The following is a 12232-nucleotide window of genomic DNA, read 5'->3' on the forward strand; positions in this document are numbered from 1 at the left end:
ATTAATTTCATCATTAATCATCAAATCAGTCCTTCCATCAAAAGTAGGAGTTCATAGAGCCCACACAACAAAATTCAACATAAACAAAGCTACCCACATGAAATTATGAACTTATAAGTGCTAGATAACTTCCATACACAAAGGTTTAAGAGGTTGATCGTTCATTACCTCTCTTGATGACTAGATCAGAATTTTTTGTCACTTTGAAGCTCAAGAAAATCGTGGAATTGAAGCCCCTTTTCTAGTTTAAGATGATCACAAAGTGTTTAGCAAAGTGTAGTTAAAATTTGAGGTGATTTGGTGGAGATTTGAAGCAAGAATCGATGAAGGAAAAATGAAGAACTTGGTCTTGTTTTTTCCTTGGAGTTGCACGGCTGGAATGAAGAAGGAAAAGAAAGAGTTGCACGGCTATTTGAGGTGATAAAGTGGAGGGTTTTGATCTGGTGTGATGCTCCCATGAGAAGCTTAATAATGTGTGGCCCAAAATGCTCCAAAAGTCAACTAAGAATAGTGCGCGTATTCGCGCGCTTCATGCTCGATTCCTCTCGGGTTTATTTCACTAGTGCACTGAACCTCTAATGCACTTGTATACATACTATTGTTATTCACTCTTAATAGTCCAAAAATAATGGCCTTAAATCCCTCAATTAATCGCGCGCGTAAAAACACGTACTTCCGATTTAAGAGCGACAAAGCGAAACCTCTAAGAAATTCTTATAACGATAGTACTAATAACTATCACTTGAGTATTTAAACATAAAAATACCTATTTTAAAACTAATGTATAAGTCTCCAATTTTTTCGAGTTTATTGTATTCTCAAATCGATTACTGTCTCCAAATGCGCATTCACTATTCTCACTAAATGATCTTCCAAAAATTAATTTCCATAACAAGTCATTTTAAAAATACATGTAAGTCATAGTTCCATGTAATTGGGTCTAAAAAGGTTACAAAATAATATTCGGGGTAAACGGGCATTTAAATATTTAAATAAGCTCGTAACAGGAGTTTAAAATAAATAAATTTTACGAGTCCTCCCAACTTTTTTTAATCTACTATTGATCATTCTTATTTTTCTAAAATTAATACACTCTCAATTCAAATATAGTCTCGAAAAACGTGTACTTGTTGTCCCGAACTAAACGAGTTTTCGAAAAGTAACTTTTTCTAACAAAACATTTTAAAAACATAAAAGAGGCATTTTTCCATATAAATGGATTTTAAATAGTCGAACTAAATAATTAATTAAACCAGGAAAATAAAATAAAATAGGAAAATTTTTGGGTCCTCACACCATATCTCACTCAATATTACTTGAAATTGAAAATGGTTGGTGGCATTGGAAACTAGATTTAAAATACTATATTTCATCAGAAGAAGTCATTTTGAAATTCAGTTTGCAAATGAGAGAAAACATAACCAAAGTTGCAGCTTCTACTTTTCTCTCGGATAGGCTAACAGAATAGGGCAGCCGACTTTGATTAGTCATTACAGATGACTCAATTCAAATTAAAAGGTGCATGATACATCGTTAGAAAACTATGGATGTCTAGTTTTGAATGCCACTGACGGCACTTAATTTTGACATCCGGACACAGAGATATGTTCGTTCAAAGATGCTCTGTCCAAACCACCTGAACACAGTTTTCTAGATTTCTACAATTTCGAAATTCTGACTTTTACTCAACCAATTCATGTGATTTTCAGTGAAAACTTTCCACACATCCTATACAACATATCTACATCAGATTCAAGGTCATTTGAGTATCAAAAATTTGAACCAATTTTTCCTTAAAACTGGACGAAACTCCATTGCAAGCTACCCAAGATTAACAACATTTAAGTGTAATTCATATTTCAAATCTCAAGTCCAAACAATAAAAGCAAAAGTACTATAAGTACTACACATTTCTTTCCCCATACTTAAAATACACATTATCTTCAATGTGTAGGGAAAGAAAATTAACAAAAGATAGAAAGAAGTACCCCCCTAATGCAATAGCTGAGATCCAGATCAACCATGATTCACGAACCCTCACAAAATACTTAAACAACGACTAAAATTGCCAAAAAATCAAAGTTGAAAGAAAAAAATTAATGCCACCTATATAAGAAAAGAAAATAAAAGTTAAAAGAAAATAGAAGCAAAGTAAAATGCAGTCCAAGATGCCGGCCCAGCGTCTCCCTCACTAGCAAAATCGTGATCATCACCACTATCTCCAAGAGTAGTACGAGGCTGAGAAGTGATGTCCAAATGATTCTCCATTCGATGCATCTTAACATCATAGGAATCTAGGTTAGTATCGATCCTATCAAGTCATTCAACGACTTGAGTTTGGTGGCAACCTAGAATGTCGAAGGGTCGCTGCCAGTTGGAATACTGTGGAGGTGGAGGTGGAGGTGGTGGGGTAGAAGTAGACGGCCTGGCAGAAGTAGAGGGACCAGCTTCGCCTTGTTCAGTGTGACCAACTTATCTTGATCTATCTCTCCCTGAGCGGTAAATTATCCGTAGGAATGCCCATACCAATAAGAGTAGCAACATTTAACTTGACCATAGGTCCCAACGGAACTTGCGGGATGCCTTCCAAATTGATGCCTTCCCTTTCGAAAATTAAAGATAAGAGACGTCGAAACCCCAATCGATAAGAAGTCGCACTTCTTTGAGTGGCTGTCATTATGTTGCTAATGATTACATTCGGAAGTGAAATACGAGCATAAGGAGACTCCCGATTGTGGAACATGTGATCTAAGAAGTAGAGATCACTATATCGAACCCCCTTATCCATTCTTCTTGGGAATCACATCATGCATCATGACATAAATAATGAAGTGGTGCCGATAGTTGAACATGCGTGCAAGGATAGCCTCTTTTCTCGATGAAAGAAATGGTTGGTATTGTAGACCAAATCTTGTTATGGCATATGAAGGGTTCCAATGCTTGTTTGACGAAGTAAATTCCTTCTTCAAATCAATGACCGGTCCTTGATTATTGCACTCCAAAATTCGAGCAATTGTGGCTCTATTGATGGTCAATCGTCTCCCTCGAACAAAGGATTTAATCTCTTCACTATTATGGCCCTTTTTGTTGTCAATATTGGCATAGAATTCTTGAATCAAGTCAGGATAAATATGGAGAGGGATAGAAAGAATAGGCGCCCATCCCAATAGTTCAAAAGTTTCAGTAATACAATATACGGCATCGATCTCCGAAGCTATATGCATTTCATATATGAACTCTATGTGCTGCTCTCCTTAAACCAATTTTGACTATCTTTTGATGTGAATCGCTTGATATCATAGTTCAGAGAAAGTGGTTGCCTAGATTATCCTCTTTGTGATCTCCTTTGTTGGGGCACTGGAGATAGTGCCCGCTTGACACTTTCCTTATTAGAAGATTTGCGAATAATAGCTCGTCCTCTTCTTACTATGGTGTCTAAAAAGAAAAAGTCATTAGGTTTCTCGTACACCTAACTAAAATATTACACATTCACATATTATACAAGAATCAAATTATATAAAACACCTAAAAAAAGAATCTTTCCACTTATAGTGACCGTAGGCATTTTATAAAATTATCATTCATGTATAGGGATTAAAATCAGGTCAAATGATTACAAATTCACATATTCTTGTTATAAATAATGAATTAAATATTCAACAATGCCCAATATTATAACATAAGATATATGACATTAAAATTGTCAAAAATTGCCAGAATCACCAATTTATTAAAATAGGCCACAAATATATTCCAATTAGTGAAATTGGCAATAACCAAGTTTATAACAAGCATTAATTAGCAACAATAATTTGCATTTTGCCATAAACATGATTAAGCAAAAATTATCCCCATAAATCACAAAATTTATCAAAATTACTCTCTATACACTATGTACATACTAAAATATCATCACTGATGAGAGTATATTTTACATGTTTTTAGTGTGTTTTGTTAGTTAGTTTTGGTGTGTTTTATTTAGTTTTATAGCTAATTAACTAGAGTTTTAGTGAAAATGCACATTTTGTGGTTTAAGTTGTAAAAATTACATTTCTAAGTATTTTAATAGTGAAAATTTCATGTTTTTGTAGGTTTAATGATTCAATCATCAAAGGAAATGAATTGAGAACATTTTTGGATGATTATTGATGATTTGAAGAGGTTTAAAGAAGACATGAAGTGTAAAACATTCAAAGGAAGAAATGCAAGTGAAGATAGTTTTGACATCTTATGATATTTCAGCTATATCTTGGGCTACAAGTATCAAATTGAGGTGATTCTTATATCATTTTGAGGTTAAAAGATAGATCTACATTTGGTATGAGACATCGAAATCTAGTTCAGTCATTTTCCTTGTCAAAAAGTCAAAATATAAAAGCGCATGTGCATGGTCGAAAGCTGAAACAGAGCTCTGACTAGTTGATGGTATTTTGGTCATTTCTCATTCCATAGAGCTCAAAATTGGATGATTCTTAAAGCCTTGGAAAGATAATTCAAAGGATAAAACTTTTATGTTTTGCACAAGAGTTAGTTCGGCCTCCATCATTGAGAAAATAGCAGTTAAATTGATACTAAATTCACAAAAGTAAATATGCGACTCTTGAATACTCAAGTTGAAGTCGCGTATTCCAAAGTCGCGTATTGTAGCCTGATTTATGGCATCTTGCTCAGCCACTTGCTCTAGTTTTACACTACTTTCTAGCTCTACTCTAGACAAGAATTTCGTCTGCACATGTTCAAGGGACTTTTTGGAAGAGAAAATGAGCTTTATGTCTTGTCTATGTGACGGCCCCACCTCCCCCTAAGGCGAACTAAAGGGTTCGGCGGGTCGCCTGCCCAACTCTCGCCGGGACTCAGTCGTTCACCACAGTCCTCACTTAAAATCTGAATAAATCACAAGAATACATAGGGCAACGATCCAAAACTTAAAACAAAACTTATATACATTGCCATCCCCAAACGGGAGTGTAAAGATCGAATATACAAAGGTTCTCAATCCTTCATACGTCCAGCTCGTACCAAGCACTAGGCGAGAACCACTACAAAAGAAACAAAAGAAACAAAAGAACTAGACTGGCTAGTCTATGCTCTGATTCTGCTCGCCGTTCCCTGTTAAGGAAAACAAAACTAAAGGGGTGAGCTAAAAGCTCAATGAGGTTCCGAACAGATAATCAAACAATCAATTCAATACATTAACATGGAGTATCAATAATTCAAGAAACATTTACAATGGAAAGCGATAGTAACATTCATTAAAAGGATACGGGCTCACATGGAGCTATTCGTTCGTTCGTTCGTTCCCCTGACATTTCCCCTTATTCCTCCAATTATTTGAAAATTTCCTTTTTTAGAAATAAAATCCTCGTGCTTTCGTACGTTCATTCATTCCTTTCCGGACGTTGGCCGGACTCCACCCATCCGGACGTGGTCGGACTACAAGGTAATACTCGAGTATACCAAATTCACCCAGGGTTACCAAATCGCTCTACTGAGTCCACTTCTGGCTCAAGTCGATCGGTAACGAAGGGCAGGGCTCAATTCAGCCAAAAGGCTTACTTCATGCGCAACTAATGTTTCAATCGTTAAATCATTGAAAATTTCACATTTCTTTTAGGTCGAGCGCGATAAATTACACGCTCGCCTAGAAAATTCATTTTGAAAATCCTTGAAAACACTTAACACATCATCAAACAACAACAACAAGTCATGAAGTCATGGAGAATATAACAAACAAGAAACACTAACCTAGTTATGCAAAATAACGTGCAAAATATCATTTCGGATATTACCCTTAGTCACCAATGAAACCTAAGATTGAACAAGAGAACACATTACAGTTTATTGAGCAAAACATTTAAGGGGAAACGAAGAAACCTGACTAATTAGGAGTAAAGCGTGTAAAGATGACTTTCAAGTAAAAAGAGGGCTATTTGGACCCAAGGATGAATATAACTAGGGTTTCAAAATCAATCGCAAAACCAAACTCAAAAGGTTTATAGAATTCCAACGGAAAACATTTGACTAACGACAAATCAAAAGACAAATAGATAGGCTAAGAAAATATTCTTTCGGAATCGTAAAGAATCGTTTGTATGACTAAAGTCACTATATATTCAAGTAGAGGTTATATAACAAGGGTTTTGATGAAAATCATATGGAAAAGGAAGACTCTTAAAACTGTACTTGAAAGTAGTTCACTTGTGGCCGATAAAACCCTAACTCATACTTCTATATTTTGGGTACGGAGTAAGTAAACATTTGGCAAATACTATGACCGTTTTACCATTCCAAAACATGATACCTCTTCGATTGGCAGGGCCCAATTCAGGCAAAAGGCTTACATTCATGCACAAGTAACGTTCCAATCATTCAATCTTTGAGAATTTCACATTTATTTAGGTCGGGTGCGATAAAGTACACACCCGCCTAGAAAACTCATTTTGGAAATCATTGAAAGCACTTAACATGTTATCAAACAATAATACAAGTCATGAGGTCAAGAAAATATAGCAAACAAGGAACACTCACCTAGTTATGCAAAATAACGTGCAAAATATCCTTCCGGATATTACCCTTAGTCACCAATGAAACCTAAGATTGAACAAGAGAACACATTACAGTTTATCGAGCAAAACATTTAAGGGGAAACGAAGAAACCTGACTAATTAGGAGTAAAGCGTGTAAAGATGGCTGGAAAATTAGGTAAACACAAAAGGCGTGCTGCCCAAATTTTCACTCAAGGACTAAGTTTCTATTTGAATTTGTATATTTTCGTTTGGCAAATACTATGACCGTTTTACCATTTCAAAACATGATACCTCTTCGATTTGAAACGCCAAATGTTTACTTACTCCGTACCCAAAATATAGAAGTATGAGTTAGGGTTTTATCGGGGTCGTCACAGTTGGTATCAGAGTTTAGGCTTCCGATATCTGTAGTGTATCCTAGGCTTGAAGTTTAGGATGCCGGACTGTGAGTTTGGTTTGAAAAATTAGTGATTCTTGCGGGATGTCTCGACTTGATTGGTACAAGATGGAATGTCGAGGACGACATTCTTTTAAGGAGGGGAGTTTGTGACGCCCCGAAAAGTATGAGTGTGAGAAACCGAAATTTTTATATATTTTCTCGACATTATTTTGTTTTCTTGTCTATAAGTTTGTTTTCTTCAATATATTAATTTCCTATACATTTTTATAAGGGAATATAGTTTTCAAATCATTTTCTTGATACAAGTGAGTCCACGTTAATTTCGAAGTATATTTTGGACGTGGGACCCGCTAGTGCGGTAAATGCATTATATTTTTGATAACTTGTTGGAATTTTGTATTAAGTGATATTATTTTACAAGGTGTTAAGATATTTGTATTGGAGAGACAAAAAGATAAGTTTTAAACCTAAATGTGACAAGTGTCACCATCTAATTCATTCTTGATTTTGACCATTTAACTTTACCTTTACCTTTACCAAATAAATATCAAAAATTGACCAAAACATCCTCTTATTTCTCCTCTCTTGGCCGAATTTATGGGAGAGCAAAAGAAAGAAAAGCTATCAATTTCTTCCTTCTATTTCTTGCTCAATCTTCAAATCCAACCAATAAAATTTCAAATCATTCCATAAAATCTCTTTGCTAAGTGGTCTTGAGGTGTTTTGTGGAGTTGTTTGGAAAGTTAAGGTGACTAGTTGTTCTATCTCTTGTATTGCAAAGGTGAGTTGTGAAGGACCCTTCTCCTTCCTCTAATGATGTTCAATTCATGATTGGTGGTGGTATAAGATGCACTTTTATGGATTATATCTTGATTTTGGTTGAATTGGTGAAGTTTTATAATTATTGGGGATTTTTCTGTTTTCATATGGATATGATTATTTGGTCATGTATGATGATTGGAAATGATATTTAAGGAAACTAGAAAGTGGAAAAAGTGGTAAATTGCAAGCAATTTCTGTTTTGGAAGAAATCTGGAAAATTAGGGTTTCTTGGATTTACATTCTGCCCGGTTTTGTAACTCATAGTTAGAGGTTGAATTGGCCTTGGCTTAAAACATGAAAGTGGTAGGGAATGATATTTTAGAGATTCCTCCAAAATTTCAGGTCAATCGGAGCAGCGTATCTTGTGAAAAGACGGAATTACCCTTGCTGCCCTGTTTCTACCCGAATTTGAGAATTGCTTCTGTAATTGGTTATTTTGGTTGGGAATGCTTCCGAATTGGTAGTTGAGGTCTTCTGTTGAAATGTAGACCTATTTCTTAGCTTTCAGATGGCTTTGGAATTTCTGGATTTGGACTTAGGTAGCCTGATTTATGATGTTTGTACCAGAATGCGTTCTGTGAACCTGTTTTTACGGTTCTGGTGTAGTATCTTGCATTTTTGACCTAGTTACACTCGAAACTGGACAGAGTTGCCTTCTGAAATATTGTAACCCTATCTCTTAGTTTCGAAACGGTGTATCTTGCACCTCCATCCGATAATCGTAGTGCCATTGGTACCAAAACCGCAAAATGATGTCAAAAACTATTTTTCTGGTTTTGAGCTTAACTTTCATTTCCGGACTTTTCCCTAGCTTGACTTGTACTTGTACTACTGGGAGCTTGCTGAATGGCTATTGAATGAACTTATTGTTGTGTGTGTATATTTGGGTTTGAATGAAAAAAATAATGAAGCCATGATGGCTGGAAAAGTTAGCAAATTCAGGGGAAGTGCTGTCCGAACTTTGAAAGGACTTGTTTGCATTGAGTTTGTGATCTAAGACTTGGATTTGAGCAAGGCAATGTTATATGATGGATAATTTCTGAGCCGTGGAGGTAAGTGACCCCAAACTTTTTCCAAAGCTACTTATGAAATGTTTCTTGCATTATTTACTCGACTGCATATCATGTGTGCTTGCATGTGGGTTCATGACATGATTTGGTTTCAATGAGTTCTTGGGGAGTCTTGTGCTGAACACCAACGTCTCCACCCTGTTTATTGTTCATGACATGATCTGGAGCACCAACATTGCTCCCACTTTCGTGAGTTCGTGAGTTAATGTTAAGTAATCTTTTTGAGCGTTGGGTGTTTAAGTGCAATGATTTCACTGGCTCACGAGAGTAAAAATACGTACACTTGATCTCTGAATCATGACATCATCGAAATACATTATTGTGCAATATATTTGTTTACTGATTTTATTGGTTACTCACTAAGCTTCTAGTTCACCCTAAAAATATTTTATTCCCCTCCACAGGGCTCGTGGCGAAGAAAGGCTTGTAGTACTTATTCACGTGACTGGATGGCATATATCTTGTACAGTTTGGATTTGGAATCATTTTATGTATAGTTTGGGGAATTGTTTCCGCTTCGCTTATGACATGTAATTATTGGAGAATTTGATGTACATTGGAGATTTATATTGTAATTTATTTGAGGACTGTAGTGACTAACTGAGTCCCGGCGAGAGTTGGGCAGGCGACTCGCCGAACCCTTTGGTTCGCCTTAGGGGGAGGTGGGGCCGTCACAGTCTAAAAATCACTTTTTGACTCTCTTAACACAAGAGATGTTAGAATCATTAGAGAAGGGAGAATAGGACATATTAGAAGTGGTTCTCATCAGATTTTAGCATTAGAACTTAGTGGGTAGTCTTGTTTTGTTCTCTCTAGTTAGAACTTTTGTGAGAACAATTGGAGACTTCATTGTCCAACTTATTTTGTTCAAGAAATAGAAGATCATTGGGAGTTTCTTCACTAATCTTGGCTAAGTTTTCTTTATCTATCTTTTACTTGTGATTCAATATGTGTTCATACAATGAAACTACGTTCTTTCTTGTTATATATTAGATGAGTAACTAAATTTCTAAATCTGGGGAGTAGATGAAGCTTATGGCTACTTGATATGAAATGAATATGATTTACACTTGTTACACTTTGTATTAATTTGTTTATTTATGCATGCCTATTACTTGTTGTTGATTGATCACCAATAGCAAGTTTATAGTTGTTATTATTCAATGAAAGTTGGTAATAATAATGGAACAATATAAATAAAGCTTGAGTAGTATTCTCATGAGAATAGAGATATACTTAAGTGGGTTAACTTGTATTTCATGAAGGAAACAAGAGTAGACCTAGTTATTCACGATGAGAATAGGGAAAACTAGTCTATTTTAGGTCATTTCATCATAAGAATGAGGTTTGGTAATATTGAAAAATATCTAATTAAACAAGAGGTAAATCTATTTCTTTTTTATCTTATGTGCCATAAATGGAATATATATCCCTAGACTCAAGTATTTAGTGAATTTTCTTCATTGTTACCTTGCAAATATCTAGTTAAGACTAGTTAGGTAGTAGTAATTTCAGCTTCTCTTACGTAAATTGATCATTAGTCTAAATAATAGAGCAAGTAAGGGCCTAGTACTTGCAAAGTTGTTCTCTGTGGAATCAACCCGACATATACCCTAAACTACTAATTTGATCTATATGCTTGCAGTAAAACGGTTGTAATTCAGAATTAAACCTATACTTATATCAAAATCTCATCAATCGCCAACCATTGTTAATCATAAACATCCATCAAAAAGGGCTCAATAACATTCCAAACTAATTTTCTAATTTTTTCCAAATATAGCAACTTTAAAATTTTAACAACTAGTCAAGCATCAAATTGCTACATTTAAACATTGAAACATGCTTAATCAACCTTACTAAGCATATTGGAGGCCAAAAATATCAATAAACATCATCAAAAATTCAAAATTAGAAGACGTCAAAAAGTTTAGGAAATTGAAAAATATTAACTTCTAAAATACAAACATTTGATAAAGAAACTTACCTCAATCTAGTAGAAAGATGTTTGGTGATGGAGATTATTGGAAAAACCCTATGAAACACCCTTTAATTGACTCCCAATTGTTGAATTTTAGAACCAAGAACCTTGGTCTTCAATTTCTTTAAAACCAACTTTTTGGTTGTTTTTCTTGAATTTTAATCAGTTAAAATGCCTCTATGAAGATTAAATGATGTTGGGTTGATGTTTGTTTGCAAAGAATGGAGTAAAAGAGTGCATGTGTGAAGGTGTGTGTGAAGGAGTAAGAAAACACAGGTGAGAAGAAGAGGAAGAAGAGAAAGAATAACCTGCGTTTTCTGTTTTTTAAAAGGAGAGGGTGAAAATGCTGGGAGGATTTTTGGGTTGTGTTTTCTGTTAGGGACTTCCAGATTCTAAAACATAGATAAGGAAAATGCATCACTAGTCGCATATTCTTAGCCGCATTTTCATGTTCTTGATCCAGGCCTAAAACAGGAGGTAAAACACAGATAAGGTTGCATTTTTGCCCGCGTTTCTTCAAATTTTCTTGGAGATTTAATAAAACGTGAGGCTAGCCCATGTTTTAATAAGTGCAGAAATTCCTGCAATCTTTTAAAAATCGTGCACATGACCCCAATTTCTAAAATACACTCTAGATCATTCCTATGTCAAAATAACACATTCATGCACATTTAAAATGATCTAAATATGCATTCTAACCCTCTTTAACGCTTCAAAAATCACAATTACTCAATATGAGACATTGAGATCATTGATCAAATTTCGTCTTTTTAATCTCATTTGACCACCTTTGCTTCTAGTTCCCAATCGTACAAATGAAAAACAACTAATCAACTTAAACGCATAATTTAAACACAAAATCACACCAAATTAACATAAATTTTCAAAACATTGGGTTGCATTCTAATTAGCTCTTTTGTTTATAGTCGTTGGCTCGACTATATAATCTCATTTTTTAAGGAGGGTTTGTCTATGAATAATCCACCATTTTAGATTGTGGTGGATCATTAAAAGGTAGCTTGATTGCAAAAGCCGTATAATCAAATGATAAGAGAGATGGAAGTGGCTTACATATTTCAAGTGATTCATAAATTTTGCCTTGAATGTGTGTCACTTAAGTACTCACCAAAGGAACGTCCATATGGCTTTCTTGGGCTATTATAACCTTGGAACCTTCACATTTAACACACTCCTCAAGAGAGGTTAAATATGAATCATGCATGCACGCCCCTTGAGGTTTACATATCATTCCAAAGGCATTATCATTTCAAATGAACATTTTCTCATTGAAACACACATTATATGCTTCATTTTCATCAAAATGTAATTCATTTTCACATAAAACATTCCTATCATTTGTGCTGGGTCATTTTGCATATTGTTAGAAGAAATGACTTCACACAAAGCGTGTAATTGTTTTTGTATTCTATCA

This window comes from Coffea arabica, chromosome 4e, assembly GCF_036785885.1.
Source record: "Coffea arabica cultivar ET-39 chromosome 4e, Coffea Arabica ET-39 HiFi, whole genome shotgun sequence".
Taxonomy (NCBI): Eukaryota; Viridiplantae; Streptophyta; class Magnoliopsida; order Gentianales; family Rubiaceae; genus Coffea; species Coffea arabica.